At 41.6% G+C, this 25450-nt stretch overlaps 1 protein-coding gene across 7 annotated transcripts in view; it reads left to right on the forward strand.

Moving 5' to 3' along the window:
- The first annotated feature begins 2137 nt into the window (after nt 1–2137).
- ARHGEF28 (Rho guanine nucleotide exchange factor 28) overlaps nt 2138–25450 on the forward strand; it is a 305032-nt gene continuing 281719 nt past the window's right edge. For 6 of the 7 annotated variants that reach the window (XM_061189352.1, XM_061189354.1, XM_061189355.1 and 3 more), the window contains exon 1: nt 2249–2268. The gene's annotated coding sequence lies outside the window, so the exon portion shown is untranslated. Of the gene's footprint in view, nt 2269–25450 lie in introns of all 7 variants that reach the window. The other variant, XM_061189357.1, reaches the window with a different exon arrangement.

Consider the following 25450-nt stretch of genomic DNA (forward strand, 5'->3'; position numbering starts at 1 on the left):
AGTTCTGTCTGAAGTCTGTAAGGATGAATGGAGACTGAATAACTAGAAAAGACAAAGCTGAGCTGGGACACTGGCCTAATATTCACTGGGAAGTAAGAATTTTCCCAACTGAATTACCAGCCTGGTTTCTTGTTGGCTGAATGTCCCTTTTCTGGGGCTGGAGAATACGTAGTCTTTGAATTCTAAACAAATGCCATCTCAGCCAAGCTTAGCACTATCTCAGTGTCCTGAGTGACCTATATCTGGAGCAGCAAAATCAATCAGATGCAGAGGATTGATAGCTTCCTACTGCATACATCCACGGGCTTCTTTTAAGGTTGCTAGAGTACACTTTGCTTAATATTTGAACCAAGAGAAGTTGAAAGCCAAGTACTTATTTAAATATTTAAATATTTAAATATTGATCAAGCTCAGTGCTTGAGAGAGGGCAAGAAAACTGCAGATAGCATGATTATATGTCCTCAGTTGCTGAGGGTTCCACAAGTACTAGTTTTGCTTGTTTGTTTCTTAATTTTAGTGGGGAAGGAGGTTTGGGGTAACTTCTTATAATAGTTGGTCCTCCTCCCACATTTTCTTATTTTTTTTCTATCTCCGTATCTGACAGAAGTAATGAAAAAAAGGAGGGGGGAGAAAGAAAGAAAAGAAAACGCACAGTACCAGTGATGTAAAAAGAAGCATAACAACAAAGGCCACAAATTCATCAATGTTTTTGCTCACCACGGATTGGAAACCATTTTTGTCAAGTGTGTTGTTCAGTTAATCTCCAGTACACATTTTAGGGTTGGAAATATTTGTTAGTTTTGAAAAATATAAAACTGTTTTTTTTTGTCTTGAGTACTTTGAAGTCCTGGAAATGGGCAGGAACTTCTTTTTCTTTAAAAGGCAGTGCCTGAGGCCAGGCCTTGGGGTCCCAGCTCCGTGAAGCAGGAGCTGGGATTGCAGCATGGGGTCAGGCGAGCAATGCCAGGGTGGGGTCCCTTTATCAAGGCAGAAGCCCGGACCTTTGCCTTGGAACAGGGTGAAGGACACAAGGCAGGGTTTCCTTGCTCTCTTCTTCAGCCTTGCCTTCTTCCTCAGGCTGCTCTGTCGGCAATGTGGGCTGGGCAAGGTGAGGACCAGGAGGGAGGCCAAAATGGCTAAGGCCCAGGAGAGGTGTTGGTGACAGCTGGGGAGGGGTGTCTCGGTGGCCAGCTCTCTCGCGCTACTTCACTTGAAAAAAACAAATATGATATACTCCAAAGGTGCCCTGTGTTAGGACTGTGGAGATTACTGGTTCTGCGGGCGGCAGGTCTTCACAGGAAAACCAAAACAAAGACTCAAGGTAATTATTAGAAAAATCAAATCGGTACTTTTGCCTTTAAAGCTGCTATCATTATCTGAAGTCTCTTTTAGGAAGGCCTGGCTGATGGAGAGGCTTCTCTGCTTGGGGTTGCGATCAGTTCTAACCAGAAAAGTGCGTTGATGGTAAGGGGGTCCCTCTCATATTGCTGTTCATGGTAAGAAAGAGGGTTTTCATATTATGGTGACTTCTAATGGAGCCCCTTGCTGGCGTGAAGGCGCAGAGAATCGCAGCTCGCGAAGCTTTCGCCTTGAGGAACCTGAGCCTCGAGAAACAAGAGGGCGTCTACAGATGTTTAGGTAAGAAATGGGCCACGTTAAGTCACAACTGTGGTGGCTTTTGGCCGAGGACAGCCTGGGGCTGCCTCGGGCCAGGCACATCTCCTTTCAGGAGCCGGCAGCCGACCCCTCGCTCTGGCGGCGCCCAGGCGAGGCCAGTGGGGTCCGAGGCGCGCGGGCGCCGCCACCAGGGCGCAACCTCGCGCTCGCCGGGCTCGGAGCCCCCGCCGGTCCCGGCGCTCGGGGCCGGGGGAGCGAGGCCGAGGCAAGCGGCCGCGGGCGTTGGGAGGGGGGCCGGCGGAGCCCGCGCGGTCGGGCAGCTTCAGGTTTCCTCCAGGAGCCGGTGTCGGGCGCGGCGGCGGGCGGACCCGGCCATGTGATGCCGGGGCCGGGAGGCGGGCAGGCGGAGATACAGCGGCAGCCGGCAGGCGCGGAGCGAGCGGGGCGGCCCCCGCCGCGGGCGCAGCCAGCGCGGCCCCGGAGCGCGGCCTCGGCTCCGCCCCCTCGCGCTGCCCGGGCCGCGCCGCCGCCGGGCGTGGGCCGCTTCGGGAGATCCTCCCCGGCTCCGGCGGCGCGTTCCGGGCGCCCTCGGGCAGGGCGCGGGGGCAGCGCCTCGCTCGGGCGTCGGAGGCTGCGGGACAGCACCTCCGGGTAAGTGCTCTCTGGGGGCTCCATCCCCGCGTCTCCCGGCCGCCCGGGGTGGAAAAGTTTGGCCGCCTCACCTGAGTTCGCCCTCGCGGAGCTACTTTCTCCAGGGTTCCGGAGGGCGCGAGGATCAGCGGGGGTGGAAAGGGGGTGCTGCCGCGGGCTCGGCGGCGCGGGGGATGGCCGCCGCCTCCCTGTCCTCGGGGACGGCAACAAGTGCAGAGGCGGCGCGGCCGGCGCGGCGGCTGCAGCTGCGGAGCGCTGGGTCGCCCGGACCGCGCGGCCCCTCTCGCCCCCGCCGGCCCCGCTCAGGGAACCGGGCATGGGCGGGTGGAAGCCCGGCCGCTGTCCTTAGGGCGCCAGGGAAATAAATGGTCTTCTTGCGGTGGAGAAGGCAGAGCCTCGAAAGCTGGGGTTTCCCTTCCCCATCAGTGCCTGGCTCCGGGGTGAGGGTGCTCGGCGGGGCCGGGTCACCAGAGAGCAGCAGACCAAGCGGAAGCTCAGGACACAAGCGCTAACATTTCTTTCATGTGGAAACACATGTTGTGCTTTAAAAGGCATCTATAGTTATCTTGGTTAGGAGAGGCGGCCAGAATTCCGTTGGACTTCCTTAGGATTATTTCGTGGATCTGTTTTCCTCTTGGAAACCTGGGGTGTGCCTGGTGGTCCCCTAACCTTCCCGTGCTGGGAGTTTCCACAGGGTCATAATGACGGCCTGTTGGCCAGGGAGGCATCCTCGCCTATGCAGGGCTTTGTGGAAGCTGGGTGCTCAGGCAGCCTTGGAAACCCAACTCTCGTTTCCCAGACACCAATTAGATTTCCAGGAGAGAATCCATCTTCCTCCCTAGGAGCCCACAGCGCCCCCCCCGCCCCCCATTGGTTGTAGCTGGCAGCAACATCTGTGTTTGCGCAGCTTCTCCCTTCTTGACCTCTGCCTGAGTCGAGACAAGTTCCCGCAGACCCAGAGTTAAAGAGGTTTACCACCAGACCCGCGCCAATTGGGTAAGAAATACGAAAACGTAAGATGTTTAGAAGGAACTGATCATTTGGGGTCCCATGGGGTCCCTGGTTTTCTAAAGCTTTGCCATCTTGTGTTCTAGGCCCTGAAGATGTCAGGGGAATTGAAGTCCTTTTTTCACAACAAAAAATCGAAGACCTGTTCTCTTGGGTTCTGTGGGTCGCTCTTTGCACATGATAATCCAAGCAGATTACCTGGGAAGCTTTTTAGTATAACTGTCTTGGGTTTTTATATACACATACTTAAAGCACATAGGTATTTGCCTTATCTTGATTAATAGCCAATCTGATTCCTTTGTAGTATTTGGAGCAAAAGAAATTACTACTGCAAAAACCTTTGGAGTTTTCTTATACAACATAGTATTTCAGTGTAATGTTCTGATGTGGACTTTCTGTGTGATTATTGTGCTCATTAACTTTGATCAAACAGGAATTTGGATAGCATCAGACCTCATATTTAGTGGTTAGAGAAACTGAGGCACAGAGCTAGCTATTGGGCGTTTGACTCAGGTGAATGTCCTGGCTAATGGGAGAATGGAGAACAGAGAATCAGTGTTTGTCCTCCTTTTGATTGTGTTTTCTTCCTTATCAAAACCACATAGCCTGGCCAACCAAGAACAGGTTATGTAACAGGTGTGTCGTTAGACTTTCCTTTGAAGCACTTCTGTCCTCTGAGCAGTTCAGAAACACTTAAAGGTAAAGAGGAAATAGTAGTTGGTAACTAAGGCTCTATGAAATTTCATCAGGGGCCTCACTTGTGTTTCACACCTTTTTTTGTTTAATCATGTGAGTACTGCAGAAGAGTTTGGAATATTTTCTCGTTGTGCTCTTATAAGAAACTACTGTTGTGGCTAAGACTTAAGTTGCACAGGAATTTCAGGTGAGCTGTGACACATGACCTCCTTTGGTAAATGAGAAAAGGATATGTGTTTTAAATAGGTATTAAAACAAATAAAGGAATATAATGTTACTTCTATATTAAACATTCTGTACAAAATTGGTAACCACTATATTGGTACTTAAGCTCTAACTTCAAGTTCTGCCAGAGTTTATGACCAAGTGTGACTCCCCAGAAAAAAGGTTTATGATATATTGGTTTGGCCAAAAAGTTCATTCGGGTTTTTCCGTAACATCTTACGGAAAAACCTGAACAGACCTTTTTGGCCAACCCAGTAAATGTCGGAAAACCCTTTACAATTGGCACATGGTTAGAATGGTACTGCAGAGAGTCCAAATTACTCTCAAACTCCCAGGCTGACTGTAATTTTATTATGCTTTAATTTACTGATCAGATATGACAGATCTGGTTTATGTAGGTTTTGTCTAATTGCATTTGTATTTATGTTGCTTTAGTGAAGCAGAGAAGCTATAGGATAATTTTCCTGTGACCTTAAATTTGTTACGAAGAGATGGGTCAAGCTGGGCAACTCCCACTGAGAGTTCTAAATTAAAAACAGTGTTATACTTGAAGTGCACCAAATTCAGGGAATTTTGCCATGTTAGAGTTGTACTGTAAATATTATGCCACGCTGTAGGGCTTGAGTCCAGATCCCTCCTGTAGGCAAAGCTGGGCTTAGAGATATTTTTCTTACAAAGTGCAGGTCAGGTACTAGACCACAGAGCATTTTGCCCTGATTGGATGGTACTCTGCCATTTTTGTCCAGTCTCTATAATCCTTAGTTCTTTTGTAATTTTCCAGGTATTTAAAAGTTCTCAAAACCTCAAAGCAGTGTCGCTCTGCTATGTTGCCATTTTGATAGTCTCTATCATGCCCCTCTCTTTTTGTGAACATTTTCTTATATTTATTCAACAAATATTTGAGGGCCTACTATATGCCTGGCACTGCTCTCTACTTTAATTCTCTGGACTGTGGATTTCATGTCTAAGACAGTACTTTTCTGATTTTAGAATATTTAGGATCTGTTGCATTTGGAGTGGGCCTCTCCACACTCATCACTAAGACATTTGGCTGATAAAATGGCAGGTAATTTTTTCTGTGATAGTACATCTTCTTAACTTGACTGCAATTTTTCCCTTGAAATTTGCTCTTTGGCACAATTGAAATTTGCTTATTTCTACCATTATTGCTCCTGGACTTCTTCTCCTGGATAACCAAGGTAATGAGATTTGACATCATTTTTAGTATGAAGGAAAGTGAAAACATAATTGAATATTGGGCAATTGTTCCAGTGATCTTGGTTTTGAACACTTTTATAAAAAATGTATTTTAATTTTCAGAGGTGTGTTCTCTTATTTTAATCCTCAGTTTATTAATTTGAGGTTTGATTTCTGTAGAAAGTTGATGTAAAAAGAATGCCTCATAGCCATGAGTGAAGGCCCGCATAGATGGAGATGGGCAACGACACCTTCGCTTTACATAATAGCATGTGTACTCAGCACTCAGATAACATTCTGCCTATTTCAAGTGGCAGGCTTTGTTTGACTGGTGTGCACATGATCATTTTGCCTTTAAAAAATGCTTAAGATGTTAACATGCTTTCTGTATTTCCCTCAAATATACAGACATTCCCTTAATAAATAATCATGAAATATATTGCATATATTAATGAAATGTATGGTTTAGCTGTTAAATTCATTATCATACACTAGTGATCGTGCCCTTTTTAAGGCTTGCACCTCTTCTTCCATCATTTTATAAGTTAAAGCAATTATCTTTCGTAAACTATAACCAAGTGGTTAAGAGTGGGGACTCTGGAGCCAGCCTGTCTCATTCGACGGTCCTGGCTCTGTCCTGGCTGTACCACCTCTCTCTACCTCAGGTTTCCCATCTGTAAAATGGGGATAATCACGGTAACCTGCCCTCTAGGGTTGTTGGGAGAATTCACTGAGTTAATTTGCAGAGAGCCCTTCTGGTAGTGCCTGGTAGAGATTAAGTGTGAGAAAATGATGGTTATATTTATAACAAATAGAAAATAGACATTTTAAAAAAAAAGGAGCTTGAGCAGGTTTTCCAGGTTTCAGAAGGCAGTGAGATGTCCGTGTGATCTCAAGGGGAAGCGCCCTAGGCTGGGAGTCCAAGGCAGGGATGGAGACTGTTGCCTGTGGCCTCTCATCTGTGTAACCTTGGGCAAGTATGACCCCTCTGTGGGTCTCAGCTTCCTCATCTGGTCAAACGGAAAGGGGTAGACTTGATGGTCTCTAAGGACCTCTGGTTCTAACATTCTATACTGTCCTGAAATTTGAAGGTGAGGAGGGCGTTTGTCAGTTCAGCCGTGGCTGTCTTGGGCAACACAGGACAGGAATGTACTGTCCACAGGGTCAGAACTACACCTGCAGCGGGCGGTCAGTAAACGTTTGAAGGGATTATGAAATAATACTATTAACTTACCTCACCTTGATCACCAGACAGTCATCAGGTTGAAATGACTGAGTTATCTTTCTGGACTTAGTCCAGAGAGATTTTAGACATGAATGTCTGGATCCCATGCATGTGGGTCATAGGCCATCCTGCTCCCTTTCTTCTGTGGAACCCCTTCTTGTGGAAGAGGGGTGGGGTAGATCTGGGAAGATGAAAGACAAGTGGACTGATTATTTCTGAATTTCATGATTAAAGTATTTCCACACCTGATACACAGGAGAACATCACCAATGGCCTTTGCAGGGATGCTGTAAACTAGAAGGGCTTGGAGCAAAGGCAGTCTCATTAAGGACTTCTGACCATTTGTGAAGATTAAGAAGTTTTCGTTGGGCTGGATGGTTCAGGCGAAGTCTCTGGAGCAAATTTGTCTCTTCTCCCTAATGACCGTTGTTTATTGTCTGTGCATGGTCCTTTTTCGACAGTTTTCCTCATTTTCTTGCTCCACCAGCCTCCTGGTTTGCTGTGTGGCCAGGTGTTAGTTTCAAAAAGTAGGGGGTGCCCAGTGATTAATGAGATTATGGGTTATTTGAGCCCCGAACCCAGGATTCTGAGCCTGGCTGTTCGTTGGAATCACCTGGGTTCATAATCACTCAGCTTGGGCCTGACATCTTTTTTTTTTCGATGTGGACCATTTTTAAAGTCTTTATTGAATTTGTTACAATATTGCTTCTGTTTTATGTTTTGGTTTTTTGGCCGGGAGGCATGTGGGATCTTATCTCCCCGACCAGGGATTGAACCTGCACCCCCTGCTTTGGAAGGAGAAGTCTTAACCACTGGACCACCAGGGGAGTCCCCTGGCATCATTTTTTAAAAAGGTGATACTAGCTATTTATAAAAGGGTTTGCTAGCCACTTGCCTAACCTTTAGTGTTTCTGGCTTTCTGCATCTGAAAGAATCCAGGGAAGGGTAATTCTCCTGGTATCCCTTTTAAGCTATGGGCAAGTCACCTGTCTCCTACTGCCTCCTCTTGTGTCCCCCCACCCCTGCTCCCATTAGCCAGGACTGGTACCTGCCCGTGGAATGTGCCGTGTACTTCCTACCTTCTTTGACTTTGTTCCTTTGTTCCCTTTCCTTTCTAGTGAAAATCTGTTGCAATCCTCAAAGCAAGTTCAAACCACCATCTCTCTGAAACCCTTGACCAACTTCTCAACTTTCCAACTTGACTGTAGGCCCATTGATGGCAGGGACCCTGATTTAGGCTACTCTGTAGGGGGCTCCACAGAATATACCTATATTGGTTGGTTGGTTAGTAATTTTGCTAACTGTCGTGTCAACAAGTCCTAGTTTACAGCATCCCCATAGAGGCTAATGGTGATTGTTTTCCTGTGTATAAGGTGTGGATCGCATTGGAAAATATTGGGCTGCAGGGGAGGAAAGGAGAATGTTGCTCAAGAAGTTAGATAGCTAGTCCTTTTCAGATATAAATGAGAGGCTACGCAGGCCTCTCTTAGGAAATTGTATGTTCTGTCTGGGGAAGTGAATGAAATTCTTGTTCAGAGTTAGAATCTTAGGACTGAAACAAACCTGAAAGGTTTTTCTCTAGTTTCTAGCAGGTGAACAATCCCCCTGTATAGCATACTTCCACATGGTTGGCAATTTGAATACTGTCCTTGAATACTTTCAGTAATGGGGGACCAGTAACCACAGATACCCCAGTCTATCTTTGTTTTCCCCCCCTCAACTTTAGATACACACAATTATTTGTCAAAGTGTGCAATGTGATTTGATATACATGTACATTGTGGAATGATTACCAAGGATAATTAACACATCTATCACCTCACATAGTTAACTTTTTTGTGATGAGAACACTTAAGATCTAATCTCAGCAACTTTCTAGTATACAATACAGTATTTTTAACTGTAGTCACCCATGCTGTATGTTAGATACTCAGAACTTTTCAAGAGGTACAGACTTTCAGTTACATCTCCCTGTTTCCTCATTCCCCCAGCCCCATGAGTCACCATTCTATTCTGTTTTTATGAAATTGGCCTCTTTTTTTTTTCATAAGATTCCACATATTGCTGATGTTGTATAGCATATAGAATTTGTCTCTTTTTTGTCCTTATAAATTTATTTATATCTTATTTATTTACTTTTGGTTGCATTGGGTCTTCATTGTTGTGTGTGGGCTTTCTCTAGTTGCGGCGAGCGGGGGCTACTCTTTGTTGTGGTGCATGGCTTCTCACTGCAGTGGCTTCTCGTTGCGGAGCACGGGCTCTAGGTGCGTGGGCTTCAGTAGTTGTGGCATGCGGGCTCAGTAGTTGTGGCTTGCGGGCTCTAGAGTGCAGGGTCAGTAGTTGTGGCGCATGGGCTTAGTTGCTCCGCGGCATGTGGGATCTTCCTGGACCAGGGATTGAACCCATGTCCCCCTGCACTGGCAGGCGGATTCTTAACCACTGCACCACCAGGGAAGTCCCTAGAATTTGTCTTTCTATGGTGGCTTATTTCACTTAGTACTACGCCCTCCATTTCATCCATGTTGTCGCAAAAGGCAAGATTTCCTTTTCTAATGGCTGAATGATATTCCACTGTGTTACACATATTACATTTTCTTTATACATTCATCTTTATGGACACTTAGGTTATTTCCATGTCTTGGTTATTGTGTATAATGCTGCAATGAACAGAGGAATGCAATCTTTTTGAGATAATGATTTCATCTCCTTAGGCTACGTACCCAGAATTGGGATTGCTGGATCATATGGTAGTTTATTTTTAATTTTGTGAGGAATTGCAATCCAGTTTTCCATAGTGGCTGCACCAATTTACATTCCAACCAACAGTGCACCAGTGTTCCCTTTTTTCTACATTTTCACCAGCATTTTTCTCTTGTTTTTTGATAATAGCCATTGTAACAGGTGTGAGGTGATCTCATTATGGTTTTGATTTGCATTTCCCTGATTGGTGATGTTGAGCATCATGTGCTTGTTGGCTGTCTGTATGTTGTCTTTGTTAAAATGTCTGTGTAAGTCCTCTACCCATTTTAAAAATGAGATTTTTTTTTTTGCTATTGAGTTGTTTGAGTTCCTTATGTATTTTGGATATTAACCCCTTATTAGATATATGGTTTATAGATATTTTCTCCCATTCTGTAGGTTGCCTTTTCATTTTGTTGATGGTTTCTTTTGCTGTGCAGAAGCTTTAGTTTGATGTAGTCCCACTTGTTGATTTTTTTGCATTTGTTGCTTGTTCTTTTGGTGTCATATCCAAAAATCATTGCTAAGATGTTGTTAAGGAGCTCCCCCTGCCTTATCTTCTTCTAGGAGTCTTATGGTTTCAGGTCTTACAAGTCCTTAATCCATTCCAAGTTAATTTTTGTGAGTGGTGTAAGATAGTGGTCCAATTTTATTCTTTCACATATGGATATCCAGTTTTCCCAACACCATTTATTGAAGAGACTATCCTTTTGCCATTGAGTATTTTTGGCACCCTTGTTAAATATTGGCCATGTATGCATGGGTTTATTCTGGGCTTTCAGTTCTGTTCCACTGGTCTCTATGTCTGTTTTTCTGCCAGTACCATATTGTTTTGACTGTTATATTGTAGCTTTGTAATATAGTCTGAAATCAGGAAGTATGATGCCTCCAATCTTGTTCTTAATATTACTTTGGTTATTCAGGGACTTTTGTGGTTCCATACAGATTTTAGGACAATTTTTTTCTATTTTTCTGAAAAGTCATTGGAATTTTGATAGGGATTACTTTGAATCTGTAAATGGCTTTGGGTAGTATGGACATTTAAACAATATTAACTCCTCTGATTCATGAACACGGATATTTTTCCATTTGTTTGTCTTCAATTTCTTCAGTATCTTACAGTTTTTGGTGTATAGATCTTTCACTTCCTTGGTTAGACTTATTCCTAAGTATCTTACTGGTTTTGATGCTATTGTAAATGGCATTATTTTCTTTATTCTCCAGATAGTTAATTAGTGTACAGAAATGCAACAGATTTTTGTATGTTGATTCTGTATCCTGCAGCTTTACTGAATTCATTTATTAGGTCTACCAGTTTTTTTGTGGAGTACTGAGGATTTTCTATACAAGATCATGTCATCTGCAAACAGACATTTTTACTTCTTTTCCTATTTGAATGCCTTTTAATTCTTCTTGCCTAATTGCTGTGGCTAGAACGTCCAGTACTATGTTGAGTAGGAGTGGTAAGAGAGGACATCCTTGTCTTGTTCCTGATCTTAGAGGGAAAGCTGTCAACCTTTCACTGTTGAGTATAGTATTATCTGTGGGTTTGTCATATATGGTCTTTATTTTGTTGAGGTGTGTTCCTTCTATACCCAATTTGTTGAGTTCTTATTAAAGGATGTTGAATTTTTGTTAAATGCTTTTTCTGCATTTATTAACACATTTATTGATTTGTGTATGTTTCTTTTTTCATTACTTTAAATGTTAATCACTAAAAACTTCCCTCTTAGAACTGCCTTTGCTACATCCCATAAGTTTTGGTATGTTGTGTTTCTATTCTTGTCTCAAGATTTTTGAATTACTCTTTTGATTTCTTTGACCAGTTGGTTTTTCAGAGTGTGTTTTAATTTCCACACATCTGTTTTTTTTCCTGGTGTTCCTTCTGTTATTGATTTCTAGTTTTCATACCATTGTGGTTGAAAAAAGATATTTTATATGACTTTCGTCTTCTTAAATTTGTTAAGACTAATTTTGTGACCCAACATATGATCTATCCTGGAGGATGTTCTGTGTGTGCTTGAGAAGAATGTGTTTTCTGCTGCCGTTGGATGGAGTGTTTTGTATGTTTGTTAAGTACATTTGGCTTAAAGTATAGTTCAAGTCCATTATTTCCTTATTGATTTTCTGTCTGGATGATCTATCCATTGTTGAAAGTAGGTTATTGAAGTCCCCTACTCTTGCATTGCTGTCTGTTTCTGCCTTCAGATTTGTTAATAATTGTTTAATATATTTAGGTGCTCCAATATTGGCATGCATATAATTACAATTGTTATATCCTCTTGATGAATTGACCTCATTATTATATAATGACCTTGTCTCTTCTTATAACTTTTCACTTAAAGTTTATTTTGTCTCATAAGTATAGCTACCCCTGTTCTTTTAGTTTCCATTTGTATGGAGTATCTTTTCCTATCCTTTCGCTTTTAGCCTATGAGTGTCCTTAAAGTTTAAGTGAGTGTCTTGTAGGAAGCATATACTTGGGTCTTGTATTTTTGTCCATTCAGCCACTCTTTGTCTTTTAATTTAAACCATTTACATTTAGAGTAATTTAGTTATTGATAGGTAAGGACATACTACTGACATTTTGTTAATTGCTTTCTGATTGTTTTGTAGTTCCTTTGTTCTTCCCCTCTTGCTGTTGTCCTTTGTGAATTGTTGAGGTGGCCTACCAGGGTTCTACTACTGTCCTTTTCCTTGTGGGGTGAAATCCCTCCATGGGGATCCTTCTTGGCACCAAGCTGCTCTGGACTGAGGGATAGAGGGATGCAGGTAAAATGCTTCCTATGCTTCTCTCTGCTGTCAAACTCAGTTTTTGAGCTCCACAGGGTTTCTGCTGCTGCTTTGTTGTAGTGTAGAGCTTTCCCAGGGCTATTTTCATTGGTTTGTAGGTAGTCTATCTTTGGAAACCTTTAGGCTGTTAAAAAACCATCTCCCCTGTATTAAATTTTATAGTTCTGCTGCTTGGGGGCCATTATGAACAATTTATTTTACATGACAGCCCCCTACATTTTTGAAAATTAATTACATACCCTACCTTTAAGCCTTATTTAAGTTGGTAAATCTCTTTCAGCTCTTATTAAGTGACATGATTTTGAATCTTCTCACTACCCTGAATACTGAACATATACCAATTTGCCATATTCTTCTTAAAGTGTAGTACTTCCGGATGCTGACTGATGGTGCAGAGTATAGTAGAACCATTCCCACCCTTGCTGAGACCCGCCTCACCCCCCCAGGGAAGCACTGAAACCTCATAGTTAAGATTACAGTTACAGATTAGAAAGTTGGGGAGACTCTCAGCTCTGCTACTTTCTACCTTGTGTTGGGCAAGTCATCTAAACTTTTACTCTCAGTTTTTACCTATTTCTCTTATAGGGTTAAAAGGACACACTAAGATAGTCTATGTAAAATGCTTAGCACAGAACCTAGGACAGAATAATTTCTCAAACAATGGCTTTCTGACTACGGTCCTTCTAAACAAGGCCATTGACTCTTGATGTTTAGTCATCTCAAAATAACCAATTTGTTTTTACACTTGTTGCTGCTGAGCCCCATCTCCTCATTCATGGATGTGTGCAATTGGCTTCTTAGTCCTATAAATAAAACTTAATATTTATCTAAATTTTCCTGTATATGACCATCTGTTCTAGCCTTTCAAAGTCTTTTAGATTGTTTATCTATACATTTATCATTCACTACCCTCTTTTGTTCCAAGTTGTCCACAGATTTGATATGCATTTCTTTAATGTCTTAAGGAAATAATAAAATTATTGCCTAGGCTGAGGTCTAGGGCAGAACGATTTGATGTGTCTATACAAACTTCACTTCAGATTGATGTTTATCAATTTCAGGTAGAGTTGTTCAGTGAATTACTCCTATTTGCACTAGCATCGGATTCTTAATCCTCCATCCTGTCATAAGGATATATGCTTTGTCAACCAAATCTACCGTACCTCTACTATATAGAGTTACCAGTTTGGTAACCACATAATGGAATGGGGTTATTGTCACGTGACTTATTCTTGGGGAACCCACACTGGCTCCAAGTAGTCACTGCTTCCTCTGAGGTACTCAGACATCAGCCCTTTAATCTGTTCTAGAATCTTGCTTACGATCAATATGAAGCTCCTTCTGTCTGTAGTTTAGAATTGGCTTTTTTGAAAATTGGCATGATATGTTCCTGTCTCCTATATTTGAATCCTGTCATTGTCCACAGTTCCTGACTGATTATGGTTGGAAAATCTCATTGGATTCTTTCCTATCTTGGCCTGTCCAGCAGCCTGCAACTTATTCAGAGCCTCTAGGTGCCCTCTTATGATCGACTTTCCCACTTACAGATGTTCTTTCTGTCCTTTTCAATTGGAAGGTTATCTCTCTCCAAGAGGAGACAAAATCTCAATAGCTGTAGAGGAGTTCTCCTTATCATTCATCTACACTACATCACCAGTCCTAAGCAGACCTATCTATCCCTTCCTTGATGTTCTGGCTTAAAAAATAAGTTGAAATAAAAATCTGATTATCCTTAGTTTTTTGGCAGCCTCATGTTATTTGGGGCTTTAGTATGTCTGACACAGTTCTTTAGAGCATGATATCCTCATTATTTGTTCTGGAAAAGAGGCAGGGGGGAGGATAAAAACAAAGCAATTCTTTTTATCATTCGAGTAGAAAAGAGCACAAACCTAGGAGTCGGGAGCTCCTTGAACATAATGATCTCTCCACATCTCCACAGAATCCATATCCTCTCCAGGTGGGAGGTCTTCGATTAGTTCTATGAATCATGATGATTTCTTTAAGTAGTGATTTCATTGATTGATGATAACGTTTGGAGGTGGAATCTGGGTGGGATGGAGTGACAGAACACCCAGTATGTATCACTACATATATTTATGTATAAGAAACAGCTCATCTAACTCTTCAGCGTTGCCTTTTATGAAATTGCTAGCTTTGCAACTTCCCTCAGAAGTTCTCAGGGATGAATTTCTGGAAGTTGCTTTTATACCGGTTATCACAGCCCTTAGAGACTTAGCCAGTCTCCTGCTGGCCACTCACCATTCTTGGTGGTCAGGGGCAATACACAAAACCTATTATTAATGCTTTATTAAGTTTTAAATTGATGGATTCTTAGGGGGAATAAAATAGAAGCATTTCTCTTAAATTGTTATGTTTCATGTTACACTAAGTTGTTATATAAAATGCTTATGTATTTTTTCTTCTCCTATTTAATAACCAGAAATGTTGATAGCTTGCTTATTGAATATAAAACATAGTGTCAAGAATCTTTAAAATCTTTAAAGTCAGCCATGGGAATTCGAATGGTTCCTTGTTCTTTACTTAGAAAGGTTGCACGGAACCCTACTGCACTGTTGGTGGGAATGTAAGTTGGTGCAGCCACTGTGGAAAACAGTATGGAGGTTCCTCAGAAAACTAAAAATAGAATTACCATATGCTCCAGGAATCCCACTCCTGGGAATATACCCAGACAAAACTATAATTCAAAAAGATAACATGCACCCCTATGTTCACAGCAGCACTGTTCACAATAGCCAAAACATGGAAACAACCTCACTGTCTATTGACAGATGAATGGATAAAGAAGATGTGGTACATATATACAATGGAATACTACTCAGCCATAAAATAGAACGAATAATGCCATTTATAGCAACATGGATGCAACTGGAGATTATCATACAAAGTGAAGTAAGTCAGAAAGAGAAAGACAAATACCATATGATATCACTTATATGTGAAATCTAAAATATGGCACAAATGAACCTATCTTCAAAACAGAAACAGACTCACGGACATAGAGAACAGGCTTGTGGTTGCCAAGGTGAAGGGGGGAGGGAGAGGAATTGACTGGGAGTTTGGGGTTGGTAGATGCAAACTATTACATACAGACTGGATAAACAACAAGGTCCTAATGTACAGCACAGGGAACTACATTCAGTATCTTGTGATAAGCCATAATGGAAAAGAATATAAAAAAGAGACTGTCTATATGTGTATAACTGAGTCACTTTGCAGTACAGCAGAGATTGGCACAGCATTACAAATCAACTATACTTCAATTAAAAAAAATCAAATAATAAAAAAAAGAAAAAATAGTTTCCATGGGACAGGAATTATGAGGCAAAAGTCTCATATCCTTTAATTTTTAGGTTGCTTCTTTTTTTTTTGGCCATGCCGTGTGGCATGCGGGATGTTAGTTTCCCGACCAGGGATTGAACCCGTGCCCCCTGCAGTGGAAGCGCGGAGTCTTATTAACTACTGGACTGCCTGGGAAGTCCCCCTAGTGAACTCATTTGAAACCTGAGGGGTTGGGCCAACCCCTTCTCCATGGTACATCCTAACTCTCGAGTTCTGTGTTTCTCTGGAGGTAAGGATGGTGTCTTGAGCCTCCCTTGGATTACTAGCCAATGTTTGGTTTTCAGAGCACTTTCAGACACTTGACTGGCAACATCTGAACTGTTCAGGAAGTTGGGTTTGAAGAAGCTACTTCAGGGTTGCATCTTTACAGGGAGAAATGGTTGCTTATACCCTGAGATTTCCCTGTGCTGGCAGCTCATGTTATTGTTGTCTGAATACTTCACGAGCAGTGAGGTGGACTCAGCCAGTAATAATCTAGTAATTATTTTTAATTGAATTCAAAGATGACTGAAAATAGGTATTAATTTCATTTTAGCAGATGGACTTTATGTCCCTAACTCCATTGAGGCTGAGTGGAGAATATGCACTGAAATTCATGGCATTTTTGATAAATGCCAATTTTTAGCTAAAATAACACTAAAATAATGGTTCTTTCTCTTTTTCCCCCCTCCTTCCCCACCTCGCTCCACTTTGTTTTAAACTTGTAAAATCGAACAAGTGAAATCCTCCTTTTTTTTCAAAAGGTATAGCAAATTTCTAAAACCTCTAGTATTTAATGTAGCTCCTGACTAGTAATATTAAAGAACGTAAACTTGTGCTCATAAAAAGGTGGCATTTTAAGGCATGACACCTCAAGATAAGGATATCTTATTGTACTGGTGTTTGGGATTCTACTTGCTGGGTGTAGGGGCTCTAAACCTTTATCCAGGAGTTCTTTCCAAAGCTTTTCTACCTCAGGGGGTTTGAGAGTTCTGTTAGAGTTTTGAGCCGTCATTGAGTTGAGTTTGGCTAGTAATTACTAAGAGGCAGGCCTGTATGGGTGCTGAAGGCTTAGAGAGAAGAGGCTTAGAAGTAGCTTTTCAGGAAATCTCAGTGCTGCCAAATCAGCAGCCATGAAAGCACATGCGTATGTTGTGATGTGGAGGTGGTGAGGGCAGAGTGCTCTGAGCAGCCTGGCAGCCGTACCTGGTATAATGGGAATCAAAGTATTGTCTGGTCTTTATGTTACTGTTGTTGTTGTTTGCTATAGTTTCCTAAGCATAATCTATATTGTAAATATGTATCAGCTTCAGGGATGTTATAAAAACAGAAGTGAATTTAAGAAATAGATATTTTAATGAAAATCTGTGTACTTAGTTCATAAATATAATTGGAGTATCAGGTGTCATAACTCAGCTAGAAACTCCTGCACTTGCCTTGAAACTCTTATTGAACTTAAATAATTGTTGCTAATTAAAAAAAAAACCCTTTCAAATTTGGGCTTATGATAACTATTTGGTGGGGAGCAGGGGAGAAACTTGGATATTATCAAACAGTAATGTCTATTTTGTATTTCAATTTATTTTGGCAGTAGTCTTGTAATGAGCTTACATTTTAAATTTGTATGGAAAAACCCAGCCATATATATATATATATATATATATATATATATTTTTTTTTTTTTCCTAACTACAGACACTTGAGAATGGAAGCAATTTTACAGAATTCTGAATGTTTGATCAAGGCTTTGGTGTCTGCTTAAGTTAAGCGCGAACTGATTCTAATGTTTCTGTTGTTGGCGGACAGCTCTCCAGTCCAGGACTAAAGACTCCATAACTTGAATTAGGTCCACGGCCACCAGTTTGGCCAAAACTAAACTAGGGAAGGCAAACAGTAGTTCCTTATCTTGCCTTAGTGGCATTAAAGAATACTGTTGTGAATACATTGAGTACATGCTTGTTTTTATTCTTGGGCACAGGATCATTTGAACAGCTTAGTACTTAAAAAATAAAATCCTTTGTTGCCACAATTGAATATCACTAAGTTTACGGAGCATTTCAAGTCGCATAGCGCTTAAAAGATACTAATCAAATGAATCACCACCTCATGTGTTGTTTTGACAGGAAATGTATCACGTCTCAATAATTTCCTTAAAATTTTTTCCTGCCAGGTGCCTGTTTTCTTCTGTTAACTTATTCCCATAGAATTCCAAATATGTGGTTGATTTCCCTACTGATACTTTCATAGTTTCTTTTCCTTTTTTTCCTTCTTTAGAGTAGCTGCTGCACTTTTGTTTGTATTGAATTTAAGGCTTATTACAAGAAAGAGGGAATGAGTAGCTTTTTTGAAGACTGATGTGCAGCCAGGATGACTCTGTCTGGTGAGCAGATCTGCTTGTCTCCAGCGTGTAAAATTTAGCTAAGTAGGTGTTAAGACGTGTCTGTTGACAGACCTGGCCTAAGGCCAGACGTGCATGAAATATTGTTCAGTCATCTATGGAGAGATTAGAGGGAGTTTTTATTTTCTGTGTACATATACAGTTGAATACAATTTTTTACAATGACCTTGAGGTACCTTGAAATAAAACAGGGAAATAAAATATTGGGCTCTGTTATAAGCAAGGTGCTATACAAAGCAATATGAGAGATGTGGAAAGTTTGCTGCAGCCCCTGATGAGAGGTGTGTCGTGCAGGCTCTCCTTACAGGGCAGCGTGTGCAGTGGCTCTAGGGGAGGTATGGGCTTAGTGCTCTGAGATGCTCAGTGCTGGGGCCTCTGGCAGGGAGGAAGAGCCAATGAAACACCCTTCCTTGGCCTGTAGCATCTTCCGGTGGAAGTAGGTGCAGAAATCTCCTTTTTCTACATTAAGAAATTACATGGATGTGTGCAAAGAAGAATTTTTAAGTCAGTAACTTGTGCAGCTGTTGAACATTCATGTGTTTACCTTTGGATATTTGAGTCAGTATATTCCTGATTAGTAAAAATGTGTATGTATCAATAAAATCATAACTAAACTTACATGCATTCTGTCACATAATAAAAACACTTTTATAAATTGTATTTTTATCAGTGAGATACCAGACACAGCATTTTATTTTATAGTCTGCCTTATTTTTTGTGTGATTTTGTGATTTACTGCTTGCTTTCTTTGGTAGGATAAGTTTATGGTTTAAATCCTTTATTTTTCTTTCTTGGATACAGAATTATTGCATTTTTTTTTTAACATCTTTATTGGAGTATAATTGCTTTACAATGTTGTGTTAGTTTCTGCTTTATAACAAAGTGAATCAGCTATACATATACATATATCCCCATGTCTCCTCCCTCTTGCGTCTCCCTCCCACCCTCCCTATCCCACCCCTCTAGGTGGTCACAAAGCACTGAGCTGATCTCCCTGCACTATGTGGCTGCTTCCCACTAGCTATCTATTTTACATTTGGTAGTGTATATAAGTCCATAAGAATTATTGCATTTTAAGTATAAGTATACAGTAGGTAACTTCTTTTAAGTAAAAAGACTGTGGTTTCTTCCACCAGAAGTCTTCCCTTTCTTGTGATGTGGGATTACATGGGATAGTGAGTGTTAGCGTCACTGGACATTAAAAGCATGTAAGTTTATAGTGTATCCCATGTAACTTAGAAGACTGTGAGTAGATTTGAAGAAGGCATGCCTGCCGTGATTATCACTTATGCAGTCACAGACAGACCTTATGACACATTAGTATAAGCTTTTTTTTTTTTTAATTAATTAATTAATATTTATTTTTGGCTGTGTTGGGTCTTCGTTTCTGTGCGAGGGCTTTCTCTAGTTGCGGCGAGCGGGGGCCACTCTTCATCGCGGTGCGCGGGCCTCTCACCGTCGCGACCTCTCCCGTTGCGGAGCACAGGCTCCAGACGCGCAGGCTCAGTAATTGTGGCTCACGGGCTTAGTCGCTCCGCGGCATGTGGGATCTTCCCAGACCAGGGCTCGAACCCGTGTCCCCTGCATTGGCAGGCAGATTCTTAACCACTGCACCACCAGGGAAGCCCTAGTATAAGCTTTTAACTATGATAAGGAAGTTAGTTTTTCACATTTGTACTCTTTTATTTAGGAATGACAAATTTGTATAGAAAAAGAATAACATTTGTTGGTAAACCAATCTGTTTCAGAAATGTTAACAATAAATGTCCCATTTTTGTCATGCATCGATACAAGTGTCAAAACCACTATATGATTAAGGTGAGATGCACATATGGTGAATAGCAGTCTTGAAAATGGCAAGTCTTGGACACTAGCACTACGGTATGCAAGGTGACAGGAGCGGGGTGAGGTGGGCCTGGGCTCCTGACCTGGGCTCCTGCCCCTCATCTCAGCTCTTCCTTGCATTCTTCTCTGCATTCCTCTTTCAGGGATCAGGCAGGCACCTAGCCACAAGCCCATAAGCAAGACTCGTATCCCTGTCCTCGGTTTCCTCATCTGTTGCCTTCTGTGACTCTCTGAGCAATATATAAACAGTTACATGTACAATATGAAAATCCCCTAAGAAAATTAAGCAGCCTTATTAAGTATATTTTACATGCCTTGTGTCAGAATGCCACTCACCCATCAGTTTGGCAGAGTTTTGATATTTATAGTGCCAAAGAGGTCAAAGCAGAACTTTCTTCTGCACTACTAACATTAGAAAAAAGTTTTAAGAAACTGTTCTGTCAGCTAGTTAAGAATTTATTAACAGGCCACTTTTGCATAAAATGCAGGTGTTCTCACTTAGTCTGAAAATTAAACTTGAGATGGGGAGTGCAAACCTAGTTGAACTTTAGTAGAGTGTTTTGCACTTCTAGGTTCCCCCTCTGTGAATGGGGATGATACCAGCCCTCTAGATAAAGCTGAGGAGTTTGCCAATCAGATGAAATTATAGATGGAAATACTTGGCAAGTTTAAATAACATATAAATACAAAACCTAAAGAATGACAGTTCTGTTTGTGAAAAATTATTTATGGCATAACTCTGTGAATATACACGTGGAAAAGCAGTGAATGTGATCAGTTGGTACGATACCAGTCCTGGGTCTTTTTGTCTGCATTCAGTGACATGGGAGGAAGATGTGGAGACAACTCAAAGTAGGGGAGGAAAGTCTCAAAGAGGCCTGTTGTGTAAGAAAAGGGGCTGATGAGTGGCATGTTCTAGCAGGAATCCCTGCTTCTGTACTAGAGGTTGCAAAAAGTAAAACACAATCAAAACCCCCTCAAAACCCAGTGTTTTTCTTCTCTTCTGTTGTTTAGCCAGAGTATAAAGCCACTTGAGCAGAAGCGTTAGTGAGGCATTTCATGAGACCACAATCCCCCTTTCAGAAAAGATATATTGCCACCAAGAGAGGTTTTGTGAGTACTTCTCTCATATGTTGGTGGGAGTATGTACACTTAAATGATTTGTAAATGTTTGCCTTACTCTTTCATTAGCCCCAAGCATTAGTCTCTTCTAATCCTTCAAAGCCAATTACGAAAAGACCCTTCTCTCTTGGGTTGGTGGTCATAATAAAAAGGCAACCACAGGGTCAAGAATGTTTTTTGCTCATCTCATCTGGCTTTGGAGTCATTCAATTGTAAAATTGTGTTACTGTTGTCAATTGAGTCTCCATACTAGAAATGATTTGGACTACGTATACATTGGTTATCCCAGAGTCTTGAGTTGGGCCACCTCCCTGGGAATGAACTGGCTGTTTAACACAGTTGGGAAAAACCCCAAAAAACCTCACTTCTGGATCTTGGGGTGGGGGTGGGAGATAGGGTACATAGTGTTCCTACTGCAAAAGATGAACTAATTAATAATAATTAGCTAAGCATGTGATTGTCATAGGCCATAGATAGAACCACTGTGTTTTTTGTCTTCGTACAGTTGGAGGAATGAAGCTTATGAGGTTTATCCAACCATCCATGCGGCCCCTGTAGCATTTGAGGGCCCTGTTACAGGGAGAATGGGGTGAGATTTTCATCAGCTATAGAAAGACCTCTTTGTGTCATTTGGTTTGGAGTTCCATAATGAAGATGATGATAACCATTTGTTAATTGCTTTCCCTTTGTTCAGCACTCTGCTTGGAGCCTTGTGCCTCTTATCTTTATCTCCTACAACAACCTCTTCTGTTTTACAGATAAGGAAACTAAGGAGATATGGGAGGTTAAACAACCTGCTCTAGGTCCAGCAGTTTGTTTATTGATCCTTCCTAGTCTGTGGGACTCCTTTCTCTCTTCACTTTCCTGTGGTGTCTCTCAGGAGGCTTAGAGGGGAAAGCCAGCTCGTCCACATGTAAAAGAGACCAGGAGAGCTTATACTCTATTCAACTGATCCAAAAAAATATTCACTCCCTCTGCATTTTCAGATTTGTCTTCATAGTGAAACTAAGTATCTCATCTTTGTTGCCATTTGTCACAATTCAGGTAAGACACTTGTCAGTGGTAGAGGATCTGATTTATATACCTTGTCATCTTAAATCTTTCCAGGATGAAAAACAGAAGTTAAAAATTGTTTTCCCATAGAATCTAATATGCTATCTGGTGGGTCAATTATGACCTCTAAGTTCATGGCGTTTCTTAGAGAGAAGGCTGCAGACTAGGCACAATATCCTAGACCCAGAGTTCTGACCTCTCAATACCTGTGGTTTGTTCCCAGAATTTTTATGCATTCCAGCAGCCTGTTGGCATTTTAAATGTGTTTCATTTTGAACTTGAAGTTGACTTCTGATTTCGTCACTCCCAAGGATTTATCTGTTTGCTTTTGTTCAACTCGCTACCACTCTACACTTGTTCCTTGTTGGCCTTGATTCTGTCCCCTTGGCCCTTTTCGGTTTCAGTGGCATCTCGAGGATGGGCAGTGGTCATCCCCGCCCCCCTCTGCTGCCCGGCCAGGGTGCTGACAATAAAGGAAATTTATTTCTGCAGAAATTGACTTTAGTCAGTCTGGTTTTGCTATCACCATGCACTAGCAATTATGAACAGTATCTGTTAATGTTACTTCTTGCCCACAGAATCCTTCTGTTGGTCTAAGCTCTAAATAATTCCTGCAGTCACTGTGGCATTTTAATAATATCTATGAAAGCTTCAAATTAACACATTTAATGACTTGTTTAATAAACTTTGTATTCAACATGGAGTTGAACTTGGACAACTCCCAGTTATATACTTGGTCCCCAGCACATAGTATACAAGTTGGTTCTGAGAGTAAAATCAAAGATTTGGCGGGCTTCCCTGGTGGCGCAGTGGTTGAGAATCTGCCTGCCAATGCAGGGGACAGGGGTTCGAGCCCTGGTCTGGGAGAATCCCACATGCCGCGGAGCAACTAGGCCCGTGAGCCACAGCTGCTGAGCCTGCGCGTCTGGAGCCTGTGCTCTGCAACAGAGAGGCCGCGACAGTGAAAGGCCCGTGCACCGCGATGAAGAGTGGCCCCCGCTTGCTGCAACTAGAGAAAGCCCTCGCATGAAGCGAAGACCCAACACAGCCAAAAAAAAAAAAAAAATCCTTCCCTCTACTTTAAAAAAAAAAAAAAAAAGATTTGGCATTGTTCAAGCTTGCTTTGGGTTCAGTTTGTGTATCCGATCTCTGTAGTACTATTTAACAGTACATTTAAACAGTCGATTTGAAATCAACAATGATAGGAGAGGGATGGTAAAAAAACAAGAAACAAAACTGGGGTTACTTTAATTCTGTCACTCTGTGTGACCCCTTGGAGTTCTTGTGTTTAAAATGTAAAGCAGTGAAGCAGAGTGAGTGTTGTGAGTCTTAATGTTGTCTCATAAGTGAATATTTTATATTTGAAATATTTTATTTTATTGAATTTGAATATCTTCCAAGTTGAAATTTGTTTCGGAACTAAAAGACAAATGAAGAAAAGTTGTATGACTGGCACAGTTTAGTAGTTGTCTTCTTTGTATCTTTGGAAAACATTTAAGAGTTTTATTGACATTTGCATTATTTTTTTTTTTACTGGCATGATTATATATTTGTAGTTCAATAAGATAATTATTTTCACTGCATTTCCTGCCATTATTATGCCTTAAAAAAAAACTATTACTGAAAATTTTGTCATGTAGAGGAGGGATATATATATATATAATATACATATATTTTTTTTAATGCACTGTGCAGCATGGGGGATCTTAGTTCCCCGATCAGGGATCGAACCCGGGCCCCCTGAAGTGGAAGCACGGAGTCCAAACCACTGGACTGCCAGGGAAGTCTCAAGGAGGGAGATATGAAATGACCTGCTTTAGGTATCAAGTTCACTAGGAATGCCACTGCTAGGATCACCCTAAATGTTGCTCTTGTATCTTCCCATTATGCATTATCTGCTAAGTTAGTGGGAATCGAGGTTATAGAGAAGCATTTAACTAGCAGACCCTGAGTTAACTTTTGTGGGATTCTTCCTGTGGTCTCCACTGTGCGCCCTATGGTTCAGGCCTCTTTTCTCTAGATTACTATAACGGTTTCCTAATTATAATCCCTGTTTCCAGGCTCCCTTTACCTGTCTGCATCCTCCTACCTCCCACTTCACACACCAATCCTCCACTGCTCTCAGGGTGAAGTTGCTAAAGTACAAACCTGAGCATGTCAGTTTTCTGCTCGGAATCCTTCACTAGTGCCTCACTAGTACCTGCATCTACTCTGTCAGAGCACTTACTGCTGCCTGTGGTCATCACTGGTGTACGTGTTGTCTTTAACTTCCCCTACTAGATCGTAGGCTCCCTCCCGGCACCTAGCTCCGTGTCTGGTGCACACCGGTTGCTCGCAATAAATACTGCAGGAGTGGATAGACCGACCGCCACAGAATCCAGCCAGCTGAGTTACAGTGTATGCGAGAGGGTCTGTGACCTGGCCAGCATTTTCTAGCTTTGAGTCCCCAGTCCAGCTGGTCATTAGAACTACCTGGGGTCGAGGGCGGGGGAGCTTGAAATACAATTTCCTGGGCACTGAGACTGCTCGAATTAGAATCTCTGGCAGGTGGCACCTGGGAATCTGTATTAAACTCCACTGGTATAGATTATTTTTTGCCTGGGAAACTTTTTATGAAAATCAAGATTAATTATTACTGTTGCTTTCTCTCCATCCATTAGCTTGCCACTGCATCCAAGAAAGAACTTTTAGTAGTCTTGCAGAGCTTCTTCTGTATAAGAAAATAAAATTTGTGTATCCTTCTACAGTTTGTAGAGGGCTCCTGTTAACGTCTCACATAATCCTCAACAATTCTGGGAGGTAGGAAGGTGGGTCAGATTTTCATTGTAAAGACGAGGAAACTAGAGCTCAGAGATGTTAAGCAACTTGCTCAGCGTCATGTTTTTTTTAAAAGATATTTATGTAACTAGGTTGTTAGGGTTCCCAATCACACTAGCATTTTCAAAATTCAGAAGTGATGGGATTTCTTCTCAGGTTGTTTCCTAAAAAATAGGCAAAGTGAATACACAAGTTCTGCAAAAATAGCAGATCCTGTGGTCTAGAGTCTTGAAAAGAAACTACTCACTACGAGATTTTAATCTCATTTTGCTTAATTTTAGTTTTATAAAACTTAAAATGGAATTGCAGTATCTTTATGTGTGATCCTTCCTTAGGAAACATGGTCATGAATTTGAGAAGATGAAGTATTCTAAGTCATTTGGGATATGCTTTTATTACTGATAAAATTTAATGTACAGGTTAAGAGAGCCATTTTGGACAAAAGTTTTGCTTTAAGTTTTTATAATAGTTTCTACTCCTTTTTGTTTGCCATTTCCCCCTAAAAAGTCTTGTGCACGTTTGTTTCTCTACTTTTTTTTTCTGAGAAGAGCCTGGAGAGTCTCAGCAGTGTTTTACATTCCTGTGATTTTGATTAACTTTTACCTCCCTTTTCCCTTCCTCTCCTTCCTCCTGCTGTTTACCACCCCCTGTTGGGCCATTGATGTCTGTGGACACTGGGTGTCTACATAAGTACCCCCCTGGCATCTGCATCTTGTTTCTGGTAC

The sequence above is a fragment of the Eubalaena glacialis genome, chromosome 4 (assembly GCF_028564815.1).
Source record: "Eubalaena glacialis isolate mEubGla1 chromosome 4, mEubGla1.1.hap2.+ XY, whole genome shotgun sequence".
Classification (NCBI taxonomy): domain Eukaryota; kingdom Metazoa; phylum Chordata; class Mammalia; order Artiodactyla; family Balaenidae; genus Eubalaena; species Eubalaena glacialis.